The 22,200-nt window shown below is 44.1% G+C and overlaps 1 protein-coding gene across 6 annotated transcripts in view; it reads left to right on the plus strand.

Moving 5' to 3' along the window:
* LOC147125259 (nuclear protein AMMECR1-like) overlaps nt 1-22,200 on the plus strand; it is a 186,647-nt gene that overhangs the window by 126,553 nt on the left and 37,894 nt on the right. The gene's annotated exons all lie outside the window — the stretch shown is intronic.

Consider the following 22,200-nt stretch of genomic DNA (forward strand, 5'->3'; position numbering starts at 1 on the left):
TTATATCCTCATTTAAACAATTCCGAAACTGGTAACATTTGAGTATCCGTGCTGTGATTCAGTCTGTCGAATAACATGAAGCCCTAGAAACTATGTAGTTTAAGATCTGCTTTTACAAATCTCTTCCTCTAGAAATATGTAACAGTAAATGTACTTTTGGTACTTCTAGATTTATCTGACACCTGAAGCTAATCTGATCTTGAACTTCCATACTGATTCATCCAGTCTGCAATCTAAAAGGGAAGTGTAGTGGACAGAGGTCTCGCTCACCTATTCCAATACCAGAAAACACGATATTGTAACGTGCTCAAAGGCTAATGGCTATAATAAGCTGTCTCCACAGAATCAGGAGTGAAGACTGACTGTAGGTAGAATCAAGTCGGCAGTTTAACCCTGATCAACTTTCACATATGTGCAGGATTTCAAGCAGGCAAAACTTTGGTATCTAGTGAAGGTTAGTCATTTGGGATCTCTGGGGTTGTGTGCGCTCTGGGAAACCAGACAAAATAAGCCACCTGCTCTAGGAACAGACTGGCCAAAACAATTAGCTGCCATAATCTACTTTTCAAGTTGAGTCATTGAGTGACTGCGAAGAGAGAAGCTCCTGTTCTTACTGGAGCTTTGCAAGAGTACCCTTATCCTAGCCAATTATCTTCATGCATGGCTTTAGGTACAGCTGGATCAACTGTACACACGGATGATTTCACTTGAAATCGTTCCGCAAAATTTAGCAGCTCATTCAATGAGAACTCTGCAAACTGCTGCCCTGGGCAAAAATCGATGCATTAAGTAAAATGTAGAGAAGTTAATCTGATTTTTTAACTTCCAGTCTTGGATTTTGTGGGTACATATGTGTGGATACTCTTGCCCAGGTACTTAATTTTTATTTTTTTATTTTTTATTAGGACAACAATCCTGACAGACACTTGATTAGTTAGTTTGAGAAGTTGTAGTTAAAGGCTCAAAGACACAGTCCAAAATTAAATACACCACTTCATAACAAAATTGCTGTGTCCCTATCATATAAGTTGTTGGATCTTGGCAGGCATTTGCAAAATTTCATCCACTACAGCCCTACCACTCAACCAGGGAGGAGTGATTATTAGTGGTGGATATCTGCCTCCAACACCACCCTAAGCACGTGCACCTACACACACCATTACCAATTTAGTCCTTCGCATTTGGAGTTTGTGTTGTTAATCTTTGTTTTAGAAACTTCATATGCCTTGTCTACTCTGGCTCTTGGGAAGATAACAAAAAAAAAGGAGGTAGACTAAAAAAGGAGGGAGACTATCTGCAGGTTTGCTGGAGCAGAGCACAGTAGACCACGAAGCAGTTTACTTCTCTTGCTGCCATATCATTTGTTGCTTCTATAAATATCCATAAGGCAATCTTTTGCTTGGCATAGAAGTCGAGGTGGTTTTGCCTGACCCTGGCCACCCATAGCATTACTATGCTATTCGTAATTATCAATCCACCTTGCCTGATATTTCTGTACAACCACTCCTTAAATTACAGTTTTTTTTATCGTTCCTGGGATGTGGACATCGCTGGCAAGGCCAGCATTTATTGCTCATCCCTAATTGTTCTCAAAGTTGGTGGTGAGCTGCCTTTATTGAACTGCTGCAGTCTGTGTGGTGAATATGCAGTCCCGTAGTGCTGTTGGGGAGGGAGTTCCAGGAATTTGACCGAGACTGAGGGAACAGCAATTTTTCCAAGTCTGGATAGTCTGTGACTTATAGGTGGTGGTGTTTCCATGCGCCTGCTGCCCTTGTCCTTCTGTGTAAGCTGTGAGGAGGATGTCGTGAAACTCCAGTACGATTTGGACAGATTGGGTGATTGGGCAGAAACATGGCAAATGCACTATAATGTGGATAAATGTGAGGTTATCCACTTTGGTGGCAAAAACAGGAAGGCAGATTATTATTTGAATGGCAATAGATTGGGAGAAGGGGAAGTGCAAAGAGACCTGGGTGTTCTTGTGCACCAGTTGCTGAAGGTAAGTATGCAAGTGCAGCAGGCGGTTAAGAAGGCAACTGGTATGTTGGCCTTCGTAGCAAGAGGGTTCGAGTACAGGAACAAGGATGTCTTGCTACAGTTGTACAGGGCCTTGGTGAGGCCGCACCTTGAGTATTGTGTGCAGTTTTGGTCGCCTTACCTGAGGAAGGACGTTCTTGCCATGGAAGGAGTGCAGCGAAGATTCACCAGGCTGATACCTGGGATGGCAGGAATGACGTATGAGGAGAGATTGTGTCGATTGGGCTTATACTCACTGGAGTTTAGAAGATTGAGCGGGGATCTCATCGAAACTTATAAAATTCTGTCAGGCCTGGACAGACTAGATGCAGGAAGGATGTTTATGATGGCCGGGGAGTCCAGAACCAGGGGTCATAGTCTAAGAATAAGGGGTAAGACATTTAGGACTGAAATGGGGAGGAATGTCTTCACCCAGAGAGTGGTGAACCTGTGGAATTCTCTGCCACAGAGGGCGGTGGAGGCCAGTTCATTAAATATATCCAAGAAAGAGTTGGATATATTTCTTAAGGCTAAAGGGATCAAGGGATATGGGGAGAAGGCAGGGACAGGGTACTGAATTTGGATGATCAGCCATGATCTCATTGAATGGCGGAGCAGGCTCGAAGGGCCGAATGGCCAACTCCTGCTCCTATCTTCTATGTTTCTGGGTGGTAGAGGTCATGGGTTTGGGAGGTGCTGTCGGAGAAGCCTTGGCGAGTTGTAGATGGTCACGCTGCATTAGTGGTCTTTCTTTATCTCCTTAAACATCACCATTTGCTGCTGAAACCCTCATCCATGCCTTTGTCACCTCTAGCTTTGACTATTCCAGTGCGCACTCATTTCTCCACCCTCCGTAAACTTCCGCTGATCAAAACCTTTGCTGCCAAATCTTATTCTGCACCTGGTGCCACTCTCCTACAACCCTGTTCTTTGTGACCTACATTGGTTCCAAGCCCCCCTGCCCCCCCCCCCCCCCCCCCCCAAAAGCACACCCCAGTGCCTCCGATGTAATATTCTCATCCTTGTGTTTAAATCCCTTCATGGCCTTGCCCCACCCCTGTCTCTGTTACCTCCTCCAGTCCTACAATAACCACCCCCACCCCCAAACAAAATGCTCTCTGGCCTTTTGTGTATCCCCTATCTCTTTCAATAAGGGAAACCAATGGAAAAACTTTTTTTTTAAACCCTTCTGGATTGTTTTGTTCATAACCCAAGAAAGTAATACGAAAACTAAATTTTGGAACATAAACATACAAAAAGTACTAATTGACAACAAAATCAGTAAACTTGTCCATAGTTTAAATGAGCCTTTTATATTTTTTAAATCTCTCCCCTTACCTATGGGAGCCTGTCGTTCTTTCAGGTAACCATTGGTGGCCATGCCTTCAGCTGCCTAGGCCATAAGCTCTGGAATTCCCCCTTTAAATCTCTCCGCCTTTCTACCTCTTTCCTCCTTTAAGACGCTCCTTAAAACCTACCTCTTTGATCAAGCTTTTGCTTATCTGCCCTAATTTATCCATATGTGGCTCGGTGTCAATTTTTTGTCTTATAACACTCCTGTGAAGTGCCTTGGGATAGTAGTAGTAGTAATTACTTGCCACAGATGCCACTATCCATTATCCGCTATGAATGAAGATAGCAGACTGCAACTCCAAGAATGCACGAATGTCACTTTATGCAGTATAACTCTCCGAATGTAATTTAAGGGAGCCCCTTTCACAATCTAATGAACATCACAATATTTTGGATAGTAGGTTGGGATGTATAACACCAGATTTTTTGGATTGCCACCAAGGCTGGCCATTCAGAAAGCATACCAGGACTCGATTTTTGTATCTTGTTCCCTGGTCACCTAACTAAAGCACTCTGGCACCATATTGCATTCCCCGTTTTGAGTATTCCAATCTTCTCCATGTGCTCTATTTTCACCTGACTGCCCACACATCCAACATCACCGGAGATCTACTGGCATGTTTAAACATTTTCACTCCTGCATGAAAGCAAGCTTCACCGTGGCACTCAAATGCATAATTTTCCTACAAGTGAAATGCCGCAGCAACTTTGGTTTGGAGCACTCTCATCAGAAGACTAGAAACTGGTGAACTGTTCACAGTAACTAGAGAGTAGAATAAGCTGTGTAATGAAAAGCGTGACCTTGATGTTGAAGTGCAAGTACCATTTTGAACTTTGTTTGCTTGTTCTTGTTGGCATAGCAGTAAATCCTTTGGTTTTATTCTCGGCAAACATGGTTTCTACATATTGTGCCTTCAGTTCCCTATCTAAGCCTTTTCTCATTCACTTGGACTTTAATTAAAAAATTGCGAAGTTAAATTTTACATACAATATTTCAGTTCATATATGTCATATATTTAGGCTGCTTTTTCAAGTATTTCCATAATCTCTTCTATAATGCACTTTCATATGGAGACTTTAAAAAAGGAAGTATAGTTGGTTGAGTGCAGAAATTTCGGGTAGGGCCACTCCAAATAGTCTGTTGTCATCGACTGTTGCAGCATATTTGCACTACCCCAATTTTAAGCTTTTTTTATTTATCTTGAAGAAAACTGATACTGATTTGCCATATGCAGTCAGTAAGAACATAGAAATAGGAGCAGGAGTAGGCCATTCGGCCCCTCGAGCCTGCTCCGCCATTCAATAAGATCATGGCTAATCTGATCTTCGCCTCAGCTCCACTTTCCTACCTGCTCCCCATAACCCTTGATTCCCCTGTTTTTCAAAAATCTGTCTGTCTATCTCCACCTTGAATATATTCAATGACTCAGCCTCCACAGCTCTCTGGGGTAGAGAATTCCAAAGATTCACCACCCTCTGAAGGAAGAAATTCCTCCTCATCTCCATTTTAAATGAACAACTCCTTATTCTGAAACTATGCCCCCAAGTTCTAGATTCCCCCACGAGGGGAAACCTCCTCCCTGCACCTGCTCTGTCAAGCCCCCTCAGAATCTTGTATGTTTCAATAAGCTCTCCCCTCATTCTTCTAAAGTCCAATGAGTATAGGCTCAACATTTGCTCATAAGACAACCCCTTCAACTCGGGAATCAACCTAGTGAACCTTCTCTGAACTGCCTCCCACTCCAGGTGTGGTCTCACCAAAGCCTTGTATAGTTGTAGCAAGACTTCCCTACTTTTATACTCCATCCCCCTTGCCATAAAGGCCAACATTCCATTTGCCTTCCTAATTACTTTGTTGTACCTGCATGCTAACTTTTTGTGTTTCATGTACGAGGGCACCCAGATCCCTCTACCGCAGCATTCTGTAGTCTGTCTCTCCATTTAAATATTTTGCTTTTTTATTCTTCCTACCAAAGTGGATAACCTCACATTTCCCCACATTATACTCCCATCTGTCAATTTTTTGCCCACTCACTTAACCCATCTAGATCCCTTTGCAGACTTATGTCCTCCTCACAACTTGCTTTCCCACCTATCTTTGTATCGTCAGCAAATTTGGCAACAGTGCACATGGTCCCTTCATCTAAATCATTAATATAGATTGTAAATAATTGAGGCCCAGCACTGATCCCTGTGGCACCCCACTAGTTAGTTTTCCAACCTGAAAATGACCCATTTATTCCAACTCTCTGGATAGAGGATTGGCTAACCATCAGAAAACAATCTAATATCTCTTATCTTGTGCAGTAACCTTATATGCGGCACCTTATCGAATGCCTTCTGGAAATCCAAATACACTACATCTACTGGTTCCCCTTTATCCACCCAGCTCTAAACCGACTCTAAAGCCTGCACATCTGCCAATGCACTTTATTATGGTTATGTTTATGTTAATGTATTACAAGCCAAATGTATGTTGAATGTTTAAATGTCTTAATCTAAATGTACACTCTCTGGAGCCGCAAGCCTACATTTCGTTGTACTGCACTTGTGCACTAACAATGACAATAAAAGTTGATTTGATTTGAACCCCAATAAATTTGTCAAACACGATTTCCCTTTCATACAATCAAGCAGAGTCAACATGGTTTTATTATAATTTTCTAAATGTCCTGCTATTCCTTAATAATGGATTCTGGCATTTTCCCAATGACAGATGTTAGGCTAACTGGCCTATAGTTTCCTGCTTTCTGTCTCCCTCCCTCTCTTGAATAGGGGCGTTACATTTGCGGTTTTCCAATCCGCTGGGACCTCTCCAGAATCCAGGGAATTTTGGTAGATTACAACCAACGCAGCCACTTCTTTTAAAACCCTAGGGTGCAGGCCATCAGATCATGGGGACTTATCAGCCTTTAGTCCCATTAGTTTGCCTAGTGCTTTTTCTCCAGTGATAGTAATTGTTTTAACTTCCTGCCTCCCTCTTGCCCCTTGATTATCAATTATTATTGGGATGCTTTTAGTGTCTTCTATCGTGAAGACTGATACAAAATATTTGTTCAAGGTCTCTGCCAGTTCCCTGTTTCCCATTATTAATTCCCCAGTCTCATCCTCTAAGGGACCAACGTTTACTTTAGCTACTCTCTTCCTTTTTATATACCTGTAGAAGCTCTTACTGTCTGTTTTTATATTTTTGCTAGTTTACTTTCATCTTTTTTTAGTCATCCTTTTGCTGGTTTCTAAAAATTTCCCAATCCTCTGGCCTACCACTAATATTTGCAACATTGTATGCCTTTTCCTTCAATTTGATACCATCCTTAACTTCCTTAGTTAGCCATGGATGGTTCATCCTTCTCGTAGAGTCTTTCTTTCTCGCCTTTGCTGAGAGTTATGAAATATCTCCTTAGTGTCTGCCACTGCTTGTCTACTGTCTTACCCTTTTAATCTATTTTCCCAGTCCACTTTAGCCAACTCTGTCATCATACCTTTGTAATTGCCTTTATTTAAGTTTAGGACACTAGTTTCAGACCCAAGTTCTTCACCCTCAAACTGAATTTGAAATCCAATCATGCTATGATCACTCTTCCCTAGAGGATCCTTTACAATGAGATCATTAATTAATCCTGTCTTATTACACATTACCAGATCTAAAATAGCCTGCTCCCTGGTTGGTTCCACAAGGTATTGTTCTAAGAAACCATCCCAAATTCATTCTATGAACTCGTCCTCAAGGCTACCTTTACCAATTTGATTTGTCCAATCTATATGAAGATTAAAATCGCCCATGATTATTGCAGTACCTTTCTTACAAGCCCCCATTATTTCTTGATTTATTCTCTGTCCTACAGTGTAGCTACTGTTGGGGGGCCTATAGACTACTCCCACGAGTGAATTCTTTCCTATACGATTTATTATCTCCACCCAAACTGATTCTACATCTTGATCTTCTGAGCCAATATCATTTCTCACCACTGCACTGATCTCCTTTATTAACAGAGCTACCCCACCTCCTTTTCCTTTCTGCCTATCCTTCCGAAATGTCTCATACCCCGGAATATTCAGTTCCCAGCCTTCGTCAACTTGCAACCACGTCTCTGTAATGGCAATCAGATCATGCCCATTTATTTCTATTTGTGCCGTCAACTCATCTATCTTGTTAGCTGTGTGCATTCAGATAAAGAGCCTTTAATTTTGTCTTTTACCATTTTTCTCTACTCTGACTTTATTTGCTGGTTTGTGCGCTCTGTCTCTTCCTGTCACACTCTGGTTCTCATTGTGTTCTCGGTTTACTAACTGGATAAATTTCCTTGCAAATTTTATTTATTTTTTGTTCCTGAGATGTGGGTGATGCTGGCAAGGCCAGCATTTATTGCCCATCCCTAATTGCCCTCGAGGGTGGTGGTGAGCTGCCACCTTGAACCGCTGTAGTCCATGTGGTGAAGGTACTCCCACACTGCTGTTGGGAAGGAAGTTCCAGGATTTTGACCCAGTGACAATGAAGAAATGGCTATATATTTCCAAGTCAGGATGGTGTGTGACTTGATGGGGAACTTGGAGGTGATGGTGTTCCCATGCGCCTGCTGCCCTTGTCCTTCTAAGTATTGAGGTTGTGGGTTTGGGAGGTGCTGTCAAAAGCCTTGGTGAGTTGCTGCAGTGCATCCTGTAGATGGGACACACTGCAGCCACGGTGCGCCGGTGGTGGAGGGAGTGAATGTTGAAGGTGGTGGATGGAGTGCCAATCCAGCGGGCTGCTTTGTCCTGGATGGTGTCAAGCTTCAAATGTTGTTGGAGCTGCACTCATCGAGGCAAGTGGAGAGTATTCCATCACACTCCTGACTTGTGCCCTGTAGATGGTGGAAAGGCTTTGGGGAGTCAGGAGGTGAGACACTTGCTGCAGAATATCCAGCTTCTGACCTGCTCTTGTAGCCACAGTATTTAAGTGGCTGGTCCAGTTAAGTTTCTGATCACTGGTGTCCCCCAGGATGTTGCTGGTGGGGGATTCGGTGATGGTAATGCTGTTGAACGTCAGGGGATGGTGGTTAGACTCTCTTGAAGATGGTCATTTCCTGACACTTGTGTGGTGCAAATGTTACTTGCCACTTATCAGTCCAGGTCTTGCTGCATGGCATGGACTGCTTCATTATCTGAAGATGCGAATGGTACTGAAGACTGCACAATCATTAGCGAACATCCCCACTTCTGACCTTATGATGGAGGGAAGGTCATTGATGCAGCTGAAGATGGTTGGGCCTAGGACACTGTCCTGAGGAACTCCTGCAGCGATATCCTGGGTTAGATGATTGGCCTCCAACAGCCACAGCCATCTTCCTTTGTGCTAGGTATGACTCCAGCCAGTGGAGAGTTCCCCCCCCCCCCCCTGATTCCCATTGACTTTAATTTTACTAGGGCTCCTTGATGCCACACTCAGTCAAATGCTGCCTTGATGTTGAGGGCAGTCACACTCACCTCACCTCTGGAATTCAGCTCTCTTGTCCATGTTTGGACGAAGGCTGTAATGAGGTCTGGAGCCAAGTGTTCCTAGCGGAACCCAAACTGAGCAGGTTATTGGTGAGTAAGTGCTGCTTGACAGCACTGTCAACGACACTTTCCATCACTTTGCTGATGATTGAGAGTAGACTGCTGGGGTGGTAATTGGCTGGATTGGATTTGTCCTGCTTTTTATGGACAGAATGTACCTGGGCAATTTTCCACATTGTTTGGTAGATGCCAGTGTTGTAGCTGTACTGGAACAGCTTGGCTAGAGGCGCGGCTAGTTCTGGAGCACAAGTCTTCAGCTGGGATGTTGTTGGGGGCCATAGCCTTTGCTGTATCCAATGCACTCAGCTGTTTCTTGATGTCACATGAAGTAAATCGAATTGGCAGAAGACTGGCTTCTGTGATGGTGGGGACCTCAGCAGGAGGCGGGAATGGATCATCCACTCGTCACTTCTGTCTGAAGGTGGTTGCAAACGTTTCAGCCTTTTGTTTTGCATTCGCGTGCTGGGCTCCGCCATCATTGAGGATGGGGATGTTCGTGGAGCCGCCTCCTCCCATTATTTGTTTAATTGTCCACCACCATTCACGACTGGATGGGACAAGACTGCAGAGCTTTGATCAGATTCGTTGGTTGTGGGATCGCTTAGCTCTGTCTATAGCATGCTGTTTTGCGTGCATGTAGTCCTATGTTGCAGCTTCCCCAGGTTGACACCTAATTTTTAGATATGCCTGGTGCTGCTCCTGGCATGTTATTCTACACTGAACCAGAGTTGGTCCCCTGGGTTGATGGTAATGGTAAGTGAGGGATATGCCGGGCCATGAGGTTAGATTGTGGTGGAATACAACTCTTCTGCTGCTGATGGCCCACAGCACCTCATGGATGCCTAGTTTTGAGCTGCTAGATCTGTTCTGAATCTATCCCATTGAGCGCGGTGGTAGTGCCACACAACACGATGGAGGGTCCATCGTGAAGACTGGACTTCGTCTTCGTAAGCACTGCGCGGTGGTAACTGCTGCCAATACTAGCGTGGACAGATGCATCTGCGACAGGTAAGAACGAGGTCAAGTAGGTTTTTCCTTCATGTTGGTTCTCTGCCGTAGATCCAGTCTGGCAGCTAAGTCCTTCAGGACTCGGCTAGCTCTGCCAAGCCACTCTTGGTGATGGATTCGAGTCTCCCAGAGTACATTCCCTTGATACCCTCAGTGCTTCTTCCAAGTGGTGTTCATGGAGAAGTACTGATTCATCAGTAGGTGGTCAACCTGTTTGTGTACCACTGTGCTGCCACCTATGGCGAGTCTGTCCTGCCAGTGGGACAGGGTATACCCAGGGATGGTGATGGTGGAGCCTGGGACATTGGCTGAATGGTATGATTCTGTGAGTATGATTGTCAGGCTGTTGTTTTGACTAATCTATGGGACAGCTCTCTAGTCTGTAGGACAGCTCCCCTAATGTTAGTGAAGATGACTTTGCAGGGTCGACTGGGCTGGGTGTGCCTTTGTCATGTCCGAAGCCAATGCCTAGGTTTTTCGTAGCGGTTTGATACCACTGAGTGACTTGCTCAGCCATTTGGGAGTCGACCACATTGGAGTCATTTATAGTGAACCAGATGGGTTTTTACTACAATCCAATGTTTTTTATTCCAGAATTAACTTATTAACTGAATTGATGTGGTGGGATTTGAACTCATGTCTCTGGATCATTAGTCCAGGCCTCTGGATTACTAGTTCAGTAACGTAACCACTATGCTACCGTACCTACAAGTTAACTTGCCAAATATGCAAGTTGAAGGAGACGCAGCCCTTGTTCTTGTCCAGCAGGATCGAGGTTCTTACTCCCTGTGAGGGCAGGAGCGGGGACTGCAGGGAGGATGAGCAACCTGGCCACAGCACCGTGGTACAGGGGGCCATTCAAGTGGAGGGAGTAAAAAGAAATGTTGTCGTAGTAGGGGATAGTATCATTAGGGGGATAGATAGGGTTCTCTGCAGTCAAGAGCGGGAGTCCCGAAGGCTGTGTTGCCTGCCCGGTGCGAGGGTTAAGGACATCTCTTCTGGGCTGGAAAGAAACTTGGAGGGGGAGGATCCAGTTGTTGTGGTCCATGTTGGTACAAACGACGTAGATAGGACAAGGAAGACGGTTCTGTTAAAGGAGTATGAGCAGCTAGGGGTCAAATTAAAAAACAGAACCTCGAGGGTAATAATCTCTGGGTTATTACCTGAGCCACGAGCGAATATGGCTAGGATAAATAAAATTAGAGAGTTAAATGCGTGGCTCAAAGACTGGTGTGGGAGAAATAGGTTTTGCTTCTTGGGACACTGGCACCAATATTGGGACAGGAGGGAGCTGTTCCGTTGGGACGGACTCCACTTGGCCAGTGCTGGGACTAGAGTCCTGGCGAATCATATAACTTGGGCTGTAGAGAGGGCTTTAAACTAATTAGTGGGGGGGGAAGTTTTTAGAGAGCAAATAATAGAAATGACAACAGAGAAGGTCATAGACTTAGGTAGCAGTGGGGGAATTATAAGACAGAATGTGTCAGGAAGGGACAGAAGGTATGGAGCAAAAAGTAAAGTACTAAAAAGGGAAAAAACAGGAACTAAGTGTTACAAAACATATTTGAAAGTTCTTTATCTGAATGCACGTAGCATTCGTAACAAAATGAATGAGTTAACGGCACAAATAACGACATATGGGTATGATCTTGTGGCCATTACAGAAACATGGCTGCAGGGTGACCATGACTGGGAATTAAACATACCAGGTTATTTAACAATCAGGAAGGACAGGCAGGAAGGGAGAGGAGGTGGGGTGGCTATGTTAATAAAGGAAGGAATCACTATAATACAGAGAAATGATATTGGGTCAAAGGAGCAGGATAGTGAAACAGTTTGGGTGGAGATAAGGAATAATAAGGGGAAAAAAACACTAGTGGGTGTAGTCTATAGGCCTCCGAACAGTTGCAACTCTGTTGGACGGAGTATTAATCAGGAAATAGTTGAGGCTTGTAATAAGGGAACAGCTATAATTATGGGGGATTTTAATTATCATATTAACTGGACAAATCAAATTGGGCAGAGCAGCCTTGAGGATGAGTTCATTGAGTGTATTAGGGATGGGTTTCTTGAGCAGTATGTAACTGAACCGACCAGGGGGCAAGCAACCTTAGATTTGGCCCTGTGTAATGAGACAGGATTAATTAAAAATGTCCTAGTAAAGGATCCCCTTGGAATGAGTGACCATAACATGGTTGAGTTCCATATTCAATTAGAGGGTGAGAAGGTTGGACCTCAAACAAGCGTGCGGAGCTTGAATAAAGGAGACGATGAAGGTATGAGAGCGGAATTGGTTAGAGTGGACTGGGAAAATAGATTAAAGGGTAAGATGGTACATGATCAGTGGTGTACATTTAAGGAGTTATTTTACAACTTCCAAAAAAAATATATTCCACTGAGGGGAAAAAAGGGTGTAAAAGAAAAGATAGCCATCCGTGGCTAAGTAAAGTAATTAAGGATAGTATCCGACTAAAAACAAGGGCATATAAGGTAGCCAAATCTAGTGGGAGGATGGAAGATTGGGAAGTCTTTAAAAGACAGCAAAAAAGAACTAAAAGATTGATTAAGAAAGGGAAGATAGATTATGAAAGTAAATTAGCAAAAAATATAAAAACAGACAGTAAAAGTTTCTATAGTTATATAAAAAGAAAAAGGGTGGCTAAAGTAAATGTTGGTCCCTTAGAGGATGAGACCGGGAAATTAATGGTGGGAAACATGGAGATGGCAAAAACACTGAACAATGATTTTGTATCAGTCTTTACAGTAGAGGACACTAAGAATATCCCAACACTGGACAAACAGGGGGCTCTAGCGGGGGAGGAACTAAATACGATTAAAATCACTAAGGAAGTGGTACTTGGTAAAATAATGGGACTCAAGGCGGATAAATCCCCTGGACCTGATGGCTTGCATCCTAGGGTCTTGATGGAAGTAGCGGTAGGGATTGTGGATGCATTGGTAATAATTTTCCAAAACTCACTGGACTCAGCAAAGGTCCCGGCAGATTGGAAAACTGCTAATGTAACACCCTTATTTAAAAAGGGTAGTAGGCAGAAGGCTGGAAACTATAGACCTGTTAGCCTAACATCTGTGGTTGGTAAAATGTTAGAGTCCATTATTGAGGAGACAGTAACGGGACATTTGGATAAACATAATTTAATAGGACAAACTCAGCATGGTTTCATGAAGGGGAAGTCATGTTTGACAAATTTGCTGGAGTTTTTTGAGGAAGTAACATACAGGGTGGATAAAGGGGAACCAGTGGACGTAGTGTATTTAGACTTCCAAAAGGCATTTGACAAGGTGCCACACAAGATTATTGCTCAAGATAAAAAATCACGGGATTGGCGGTAATATTCTGGCGTGGGTGGAGGATTGGCTCTCTAACAGAAAGCAGAGAGTTGGGATAAATGGTTCATTCTCAGATTGGCAACCAGTAACTAGTGGTGTTCCGCAGGGGTCAGTGCTGGGTCCCCAACTCTTTACAATCTATATTAACGATTTGGAGGAGGAGACCGAGTGTAACATATCAAAGTTTGCAGATGATACAAAGATGGGACGGAAAGTAGTGAGTGAGGAGGACATAAAAAACCTGCAAAGGGACATAGACAGGCTAAGTAAGTGGGCAGAGATTTGGCAGATGGAATACAATACTGGAAAGTGTGAGGTTATGCACTTTGGCAGGAAAAATCATAGAGCAAGTTATTATCTTAATGGCAAGAAACTGGATCTGGGGGTCCTGGTGCACGAAACTCAAAAAGTTAGTATGCAGGTGCAGCAAGTGATCAAGAAGGCCAATGGAATGTTGGCTTTTATTGCTAGGGGGATGGAATATAAAAACAGGGAGGTATTGCTGCAGTTGTACAAGGTATTGGTGAGACCGCACCTGGAATACTGCATACAGTTTTGGTGTCCATACTTAAGAAAAGACATACTTGCTCTCGAGTCAGTACAAAGAAGGTTCACTCGGTTAATCCCGGGGATGAGGGGGTGGTCATATGAGGAGAGGTTGAGTAGATTGGGACTCTACTCATTGGAGTTCAGAAGAATGAGAGGCGATCTTATTGAAACATATAAGATTGTGAAGGGGCTTGATCGGGTGGATGCGGTGAGGATGTTCCCAATGATGGGTGAAACTAGAACTAGGGGGCATAATCTTAAAATAAGGGGCTGCTCTTTCAAAATTGAGATGAGGAGAAACTTCTTCACTCAGAGGGTGGTAGGTTTGTGGAATTTGCTGCCCCAGAAAGCTGTGGAAGCTACATCATTAAATAAATTTAAAACAGAAATAGATAGTTTCCTAGAAGTAAAGGGAATTAAGGGTTATGGGGAGCGGGCAGGAAATTGGACATGAGTCTAGGTTCAGAATGGTCATGGCCCTGTGGGTAGTGGAGTGGGCCCAGGGGCCGTGTAGCCTGGTTCTGCTCCTACTGTGTTCTAATTCTGTTAGATTTCAGGAGATGGTTTTATTCCTGTTCCTGGCTGGGGTGGAGATCGCCTTTACAGAAAGTAAGTACTGTAGAAAATATAGGGACAGTGATCTCCTGGAAGAATTTCGATCGCCTAGATGGGTCGGAGAGGAATTTCCCAGATTTTTTTCTCCCAAATTGGCCATTGGGTCTTTATCTGGTTTTTCGCCTCTCCCGGGAGATCACATGGGTTCTGGTGGATGCACAGTGATAGAAGATTTGAGGTTAGGATCAGATCAGCCATGATCTTATTGAATGGTGGAGCAGGCTCGAGGGGCCGATTGGCCTACTCCTATTTCTTATGTTCTTAAACCCTCCTGAAGGCATCCTTTTCTAGTTTCTTTCTCGAAATAATAGGCCTAAAGTCTGGTTAAGTGCACAATACTGAGAAATGTTTGCATGAGTGTAATTGAATTTAGTGCCACTCCGATCTGTCACCAAGATTTCTTTTTAACATGCTTGCTAATTTTCTCCTGTCTCCTCTGTGGAAGGCATTTGCTCCCTGTATCATACAGTTCCACAGGTGGCAGACACCCAAGTGGTCATTATCCATGAGTGTCAGCAAGCTATTTGATTGCAAGAGCCATTCCAGCTGAGCTTGAATCTGTCCTTATCCGATGGCCGTGCACATGCACATTTCCAGCAGGGGTTCCTAGATTGTGAATGTAATTAAGTTGCATTGCTTTTTCTATCAAAATTGCCCTGTCAGACCTTGGAACATTGGGGCCAATTGTAATATCCCCAGCTAATTTAGCAAAGACCAGGGATTGAATCTGGGACATTCCCGGTCTGTATAGCTCAGCTACTCTAATTAATACACTTGCTGAGCTATCTGAGAAATCAGCAAGACTTTTTCAAAAATGAGAACATTTGTATCTTTGCCAGTTCTTTCTCCAAGTTGCCTTGATAGAAATATTTTCTGAAATCGATAATCAGGTACATGGGAAAGTAGAAAAATGTACAGCCCATCTGTCCAGTCCCTAAAACTACCTCTCAATTGGAGACGCCTTCAAATATATCTCCAATTCTCCATTAAATATTTCCCCACACTCTGTCTTCCTCGACAGTCCATTCCACATGAGTCGCTGACATTTGTGTAAAGTAGTTGAATCTAAACCATCTGTGCACTTGCCCACTTCTATGCTTGAGCCTATGTTCCCTGGTTCTAAAGTTTTGGGCCAATCTCAAACATATTATCAGGTTTCAATAAGACTGTTCCCTTACAAATCCAGTTGGTTTTCCTTACTTCTGCACACTGTGCTGCTGGCTCCATTGAGCTATACAACAATGCCTCCAAATTTCTCCTGTGTTGTGTACTCTACCCGTGACCCATATTCCCACTGTTTATTTCATTTCCTTAGGACCATTGCCATGCATAAATTCCATTGCTTAGTTGGTAGCACACTTGCTTCCGAGTCAGAAGGTTGTGGGTTCAAGTCCCACTCCAGGGACTTGAGCACATAAAGCTAGGCTGACACACCAGTGCAGCGCTGAGGGAGTGCTGCACTGTCGGAGGTGCCGTCTTTCGGATGAAACGTTAAACCGAGGCCCCGTCTGCGCTCAGGCGGACGTAAAAGATCCCATGGCACTATTTCGAAGAAGAGCATGGGAGTTATTACCCTGTGTCCTGGCCAATTGTTATCCCTCAATCAACATAACAAAAACAGATTATCTGGTCATTATCACATTGCTGTTTGTGGGAGCTTGCTGTGCACAAATTGGCTGCCGCGTTTCCCACATTACAACGGTATCTACACTCCAAAAAAGTACTTAATTGGCTGTAAAGCGCTTTGATACATGCGGTGGTCGTGAAAGGCGCTATATAAATGTAAGTCTTTCTTTCTTTACAACCAATACAGATCTATTTGATTTGCTAGTTAATTATTTGAAGACTCTTTCCCCTCTTTCTCACCCCCCCCCCCCACCCCCAAATTTGATGTCTTCAAATTTTTAATAGTTTTGTTTCTGTTGCTAGCTCTCAATTATTTGTAGACGCCGTAAACAGCAATGACCCCAGCACTGATCAAATGGGCGACCTGCTGATGACCCCTTGCCCTCTCATTGCAGCTCCAGTCACAATCGCCCGTGTCTTTGCTGGTTTAGCCCATTTTCAATCCACTACAGAAGCCTGCCATCTATTCCTTGCCTTCCTAGCTTGTAGACTAATTTCTTGGCATGGTATCAAAAGTCTTGCTGAAATCTAAATACCTTACTTCCACAGAGTTTCCATTGTCAGGAAGGCCGGTCATTTCCTCAAATAAATCCAGTAAATTTGTTAGGCAGGACTCCCCTCCCATAAATCCATGCTGACTTCCTTTTTACCACACTGTATTTTAGGTGTTTCGTTGGCCCCCTTTTCAGGATGCTTTTTAATACTTTCGCTCACTGTCCTGTAAATTCCTCGGTTGCCCCTATTGCCCTTTTTTTTTTAAAGATTGCATTATATTAGTTACTTTCCATTCTTTGGCTAAGTCCCCATTTCTAATAGCCCAGAAATTCGGGTCCCAACGCGTGAGTACGCACAGGGTACTCGTGCGTAGGCCCAACGAAAGTGCCGGTTTCGTGCGGGAAACCGGCACTTCCGTTCCCCTGAAAGAAGGGGTTGAGAGGTGGAACGCGTGCGCCGGAGAGGCAGCGCGTGCGCATCAAACTTGCGTTTTTTTCCCAGGTTTTTCCGGGAGGGTAAGTCTCCAGCAGTTACACTTTTAAAAAGCAGACGCAAGGCCTGCTTTTAACAAGGTAAGTGGTGAATTAATTAAAATTTAAACATTTTTTCCACAGGTTTATTATTTTTAAATACTTTAAAGAAAGGTAAGTTTATTTTTAGCCCTGTTAGAAAATGTAATTATTTTTTCAAAAATTTAAATTATTGTTTAAAAGTTATTTAATGTAATTTATAGTTATTTTAAAAATGATTAAAACTTCAAATTTTTTTTTTTAGTGATATTTTGGGGCTTATAGTATTTATAAGTTTGCCAGCTCTTCCTGTCAAACTTATGAAGCATTCCCTGCTACCATTGGCTCTCCATGGCCCACGTGATCCCAGGGGACATATCGAACTAACTGCGCCCCTGGGATACGCAAGCACTGTGCGCCGGCAGTTGGAGGAGGCCCAGGATCGGAATCCCACATGGGCCCACTGTTGTGTCTCTGTGTTGATAGAGACACTGAAGACAGGAGTTGGTTTCATAGGCGTTTACTAAACAAAGTCTGGAGGGGAACTAACTGATACAACACAATATACAGGCTTATATAGCCCAAGTGGCCATTACCGGCATTACAGTACACATGGGGCCCTTAAAGGCACATACACTACAATTCCTCCCCTTTTAGCCAACCAGTACATAATATTTTAAGTAATTATTAATTACATGTTACAAGAAAAATAATCTACACATTGCTGCAGTTAATTAATTATAAGTCAGTCTCTCTGGAGGCTTCCTGACTCGGTCTGGATAACGCCTCGGTGGTGTAGTAATTTCTGGTGGTGTAGTAGGTTCTTTTGGCAAGGCTAATTCGGCTTGAATGCCAGTGTCGGGTTCCAGTATCACCGGATCGGAGGTAGATACTATGGTTATCTCTACTTCATCGTTAGGCATATAGAGTTGTGGTGTAGGTTGTCCCTTTTCGGATGACTCTATGATTTGGTCAGCATGGCGCCTAATTATGCTTTCTCCGATGTCCACGGTATACATCAGCGGTCCTAGTCGTGTGCAGATAGTTCCAGGCTGCCATTGCTCGGTACGGTAGTCCCAGGCCAAAACTTGTTGACCTATCTGGAAGGTTCTAGTTGGCCTTTCATTCATGCCTTGAAATTGCCAGTTCTCCGCATCCCTTCTGATGTTGGGCTTGATCAAATCCAGCCGGCATCTTAGGCTTCTATTGAAGAACATCATGGCGGGAGTTTGGTTTGTAACCATATGTGTTGCATTCCTGTATGCGAACAAGAAGTTATCCACCTTGTGCTGAAGTTTTATGTCTTCATTACCCATGGCCTTTATGGCCTTCTTGAAGGTCTGGACAAACCTTTCAGCCAATCCATTGGTGGCGGGATGGTATAGGGCGGACGTGTAGTGCTTAACCCCATTGTTTTTTAAGAACTTCCTGAATTCTTCGGACACAAATTGCGGTCCATTATCAGAACAGATCTGTTCCGGCAGCCCATTCCTGGCAAATATGGTCCTTAATACTGTGATGGTTTTTTCCGTGGTGGTGGAGGACATCTTTATTACCTCCGGCCACTTGGAGTGTGCATCAACCGCGATTAAGAACATTGAGTCCATAAATGGATCAGCAAAGTCGATGTGTACCCTTTGCCAGGGAGATAAGGGCCACTCCCATGGATGTAGAGGGGCTTGGGGTGGAGCGTTTTGGACCTTCTGGCATCCTAGGCAGCTCTTGGTCATTTCTTCGATGTCTCCATCGATACCTGGCCACCATACAAACGCCCTGGCTAGGTTCTTCATTTTCACTCCACCCAGATGCCCCTTGTGAAGCTCCGTTTAGAACTTTATCCTGGAGTTTGGGTGGAATCACCACTCTGGATCCACACATCAAGGTTCCTCGGCACACTGACAGCTGTTCTCTTCTTTGCGAGAATGCTGGCAACAGTGGTTCGCCATGTGCTGGCCATCCCTTCACTGTTAAATCGTAGACTCGTGAGAGAGGTCATTTCTAGTTTCCCTTTCAATGGCAGAATTTGTTACTGGTAGACATTCGACTATGGTAGAGTGGAAAATCTCCACTGGGTCTACGGTAGGTGCTTCTTCTACCATTGGCAACGGTAGGCGCGATAACCCGTCAGCATTCCCATGCTGTTTTGATCCTTTGTATTCTATGTTGTATTGGTGTGCCCCTAGAAAAAGGGACCACCTCTGTTGCCTTTGTGCTGTCATAATGGGAACACCCTTTTTAGGGTTGAATATGGAGATGAGGGGTTGATGGTCAGTCAACAAGGTAAATTTTTGTCCGTGTAGGTAATGGTTGAATTTCTTCACTCCCCATACCAGGCTGAGTGCTTCCCTGTCGATTTGGGCATAGTTACGCTCAGCTGAGTTCAATGAGCGTGACGCAAAAGCTATCGGCCGTTCCGAGCCATCAGGGAATTTATGCGATAATACTGCTCCTACGCCGTAAGGGGATGCATCGCACGCCAGTCTGATTGGCAGTGATGGGTTGTAATGAGCCAAAACTTCTTTGGACGTGATTAAGTCTTTGCATTTATGGAAGGCACGTTTACAGTCTTCGTTCCATTTCCAAATTACTCCTGTTTGTAGCAGTTCATTAAGAGGGTGTAGAAGAGTTGATAAGTTCGGTAAAAATTTATGATAGTAATTTATTAATCCCAGGAACGACCTTAATTGTGAAACATTTTCAGGTGCTGGGGCTTTTATGACTGCTTCATTTTTTTCAGGTGACTTATGCAACCCTTCCTTATTAATTATGTGGCCACAATATGATTGATTTTGGAAAAATTCGCACTTGGGGCGATTTGCTCATAGGCCCCGTTCTCTCAGCCTAGTGAGCACCTGCTCCAAATTGGCAAGCTGCTCGTTGTCGTTTTCTCCTGTTACAAGGATGTCGTCTAGGTAGCATTGAGTCCCCGGAATCCCTTGGAGGACTTGCTCCATAGCTCTTTGCCAGATAGCTGGAGCGGATGTTACTCCGAAAACCAGTCGATTGTACTGGTACAGACCTTTGTGTGTATTTATCGTGAGATTTTTTAGAGGCCTCTTCAACCTCCACCTGTAGATATGCCTGTGCCAAGTCAATTTTGGTGAAATGTTTCCCTCCGGATAGTGAGGCGAAAATATCTTCTATCCTCGAAGACGATACTGTACCGTGTGAAGGACCGGGTTTACAGTCACCTTGAAGTCTCCGCAGATGTGAATTTTTCTCTGTTCTTCAGATTTATCATTATTCAATGCTTTCTTCATGACTGGAACGATGGGTGTTGCCCACTCGCTCCAATCTATTTTGGATAATACGCCTGCCTTTTCCAAATTCTCCAGCTCTGCCTCGACTGCTGGACGAATTGCGTATGGCACCGGTCTTGCCTTAAACTTGGGAATTGCTGCATCTTCCACTTTTATTGAGGCCTTTCAAGGTTCCTAGTTTCTCTTGAAACACTTCTTTGGCGTTGGCCAAGATGTCTTTTAATCGTTCAGGTATGACGTCATCATCGTTTTTTTTCTTACTGGTCACCATCAGTGCCTGAATGGAGTGCCAGTCTAAACGTATTTTCCTGATCCATTCACGTCCCAACAGCGGCGGACCACCATCTTGTAGAACGTATAAATACAACTTTTGTATTTCCTTGCCGTTGTATACAACAGGCACCCTTATTTTTCCTTTGGGGTATACTTTCTGCCCCGTATATGTTTTCAAGATAATGGATGTGTCTTTTAAAGGTATATGCGGAAATAGCCGCTCGTAATCCCGTCGATTTATGACGGTCAGAGCTGATCCTGTATCTAGCTCCATTTTAACTGGGGACCCTGCTATCGTGAGGGTAACCCAAATGGTCATCTTTGGCAATTACATTATGTAATTTGAGACCACTTAGTCTCTTGTTTTCGGAGTCGCTATCGCTCTTCTAGTCTTCGGAGCTACTGTCCGTCATCATTTGTACCTTTCTGTACTTTTCTTTCTTGATTTTTTTTTTTCCTGTCTGTGGATTTTTTTTGTCCAGATCGGCATACCCGTGCAATGTGTCCAATCTTTCCGCATTGCCTGCATGCTTTGTCCTTGAACCAGCAGTCCCTCTGGTCATGGGTGGATCTGCCGCAGCGATAACATCTCTCGAAACCCTGTGTCATTTCATGGGTGCCGAGGTCCTGTGTCTTTTGTTGTATCTCTGCAGCTCCTCTTGCGGCTGCTTCGTATGATACAGCCATACTGAAAGCCTTGCCCAGTGTTAATTCTTTTTCAGAAAGCAGCCTTTTCTGTGTTCCTTCACTTAAGAGACCGCAGACGAATTTGTCTCGAAGATAATCTGCCAGTCCTGCCCCAAATTGGCAGTGTTATGATAGCTTTCTTAATTCGGTGAGGTAATCAGCGTTACTTTCATTCTTGTGTTGATTTCTCGAAGAAATTGAATCGTTCCACTATCAGCAGCGGTGTTGGGTTTAAGTGCTCCTGTAGGGTATCAACAATTTCTTTAAAATTCTTGTCCTTTGGTTTGGCTGGAGTGATTAAATTTCGTAACAGCCCGTATGTCTTTGCGCCCATTAGATTTAGCAGTACTGAAGCTTTTTTTCATCTTCTATTCCATTTGCGGTGCAATATACCTCCACTCTTTCCACATATGTGGTCCAATCCTCTATCTCGTTATCAAAAGCATCAATATTGCCAGACTTAGGCATCCTAGAAAAGATATGGCGCTTACCGCGCTTTTCTTTCTTTTCTGCAGTAAAGATATGGCGCTTCCCCGCCGCTGCTGCTGATGACAACGCTGTTTCCTGCGGTTTCCGTTCTTTTTATTTATTTACAGTTGGAGACTCGTTCCCGCCGGACTCTCTCTCTAGGTCTGAACGCCGACCTGCTTGCAGCGCCGGCCGTCTCCCGAGTGCTCCCTCCCCATCTGTTACTGCTTGCCTCCGCTTTCGCTGCTTGGCCTAGCTGTAGAGCCAGCCGCTGGAGCCCCAGTCCGACGCCCAGGAAGGATTATTGCAGTACCTGCCACCAGCTTGGCTAGCTGGTGAAACCACAGCTTTTTCTTTTTCTTGATTTTTTTTCAACTTTGAACGCCAGAGGAATCGATGTCCTTGAGGTGCTGCCGAATTGCAGGTAAGTCCGTTTCCAATTCGTCGCCACTGTT

Source organism: Somniosus microcephalus, chromosome 1, assembly GCF_052327205.1.
Source record: "Somniosus microcephalus isolate GS21.2 chromosome 1, FLI_Smic_1.0, whole genome shotgun sequence".
Lineage (NCBI taxonomy): Eukaryota > Metazoa > Chordata > Chondrichthyes > Squaliformes > Somniosidae > Somniosus > Somniosus microcephalus.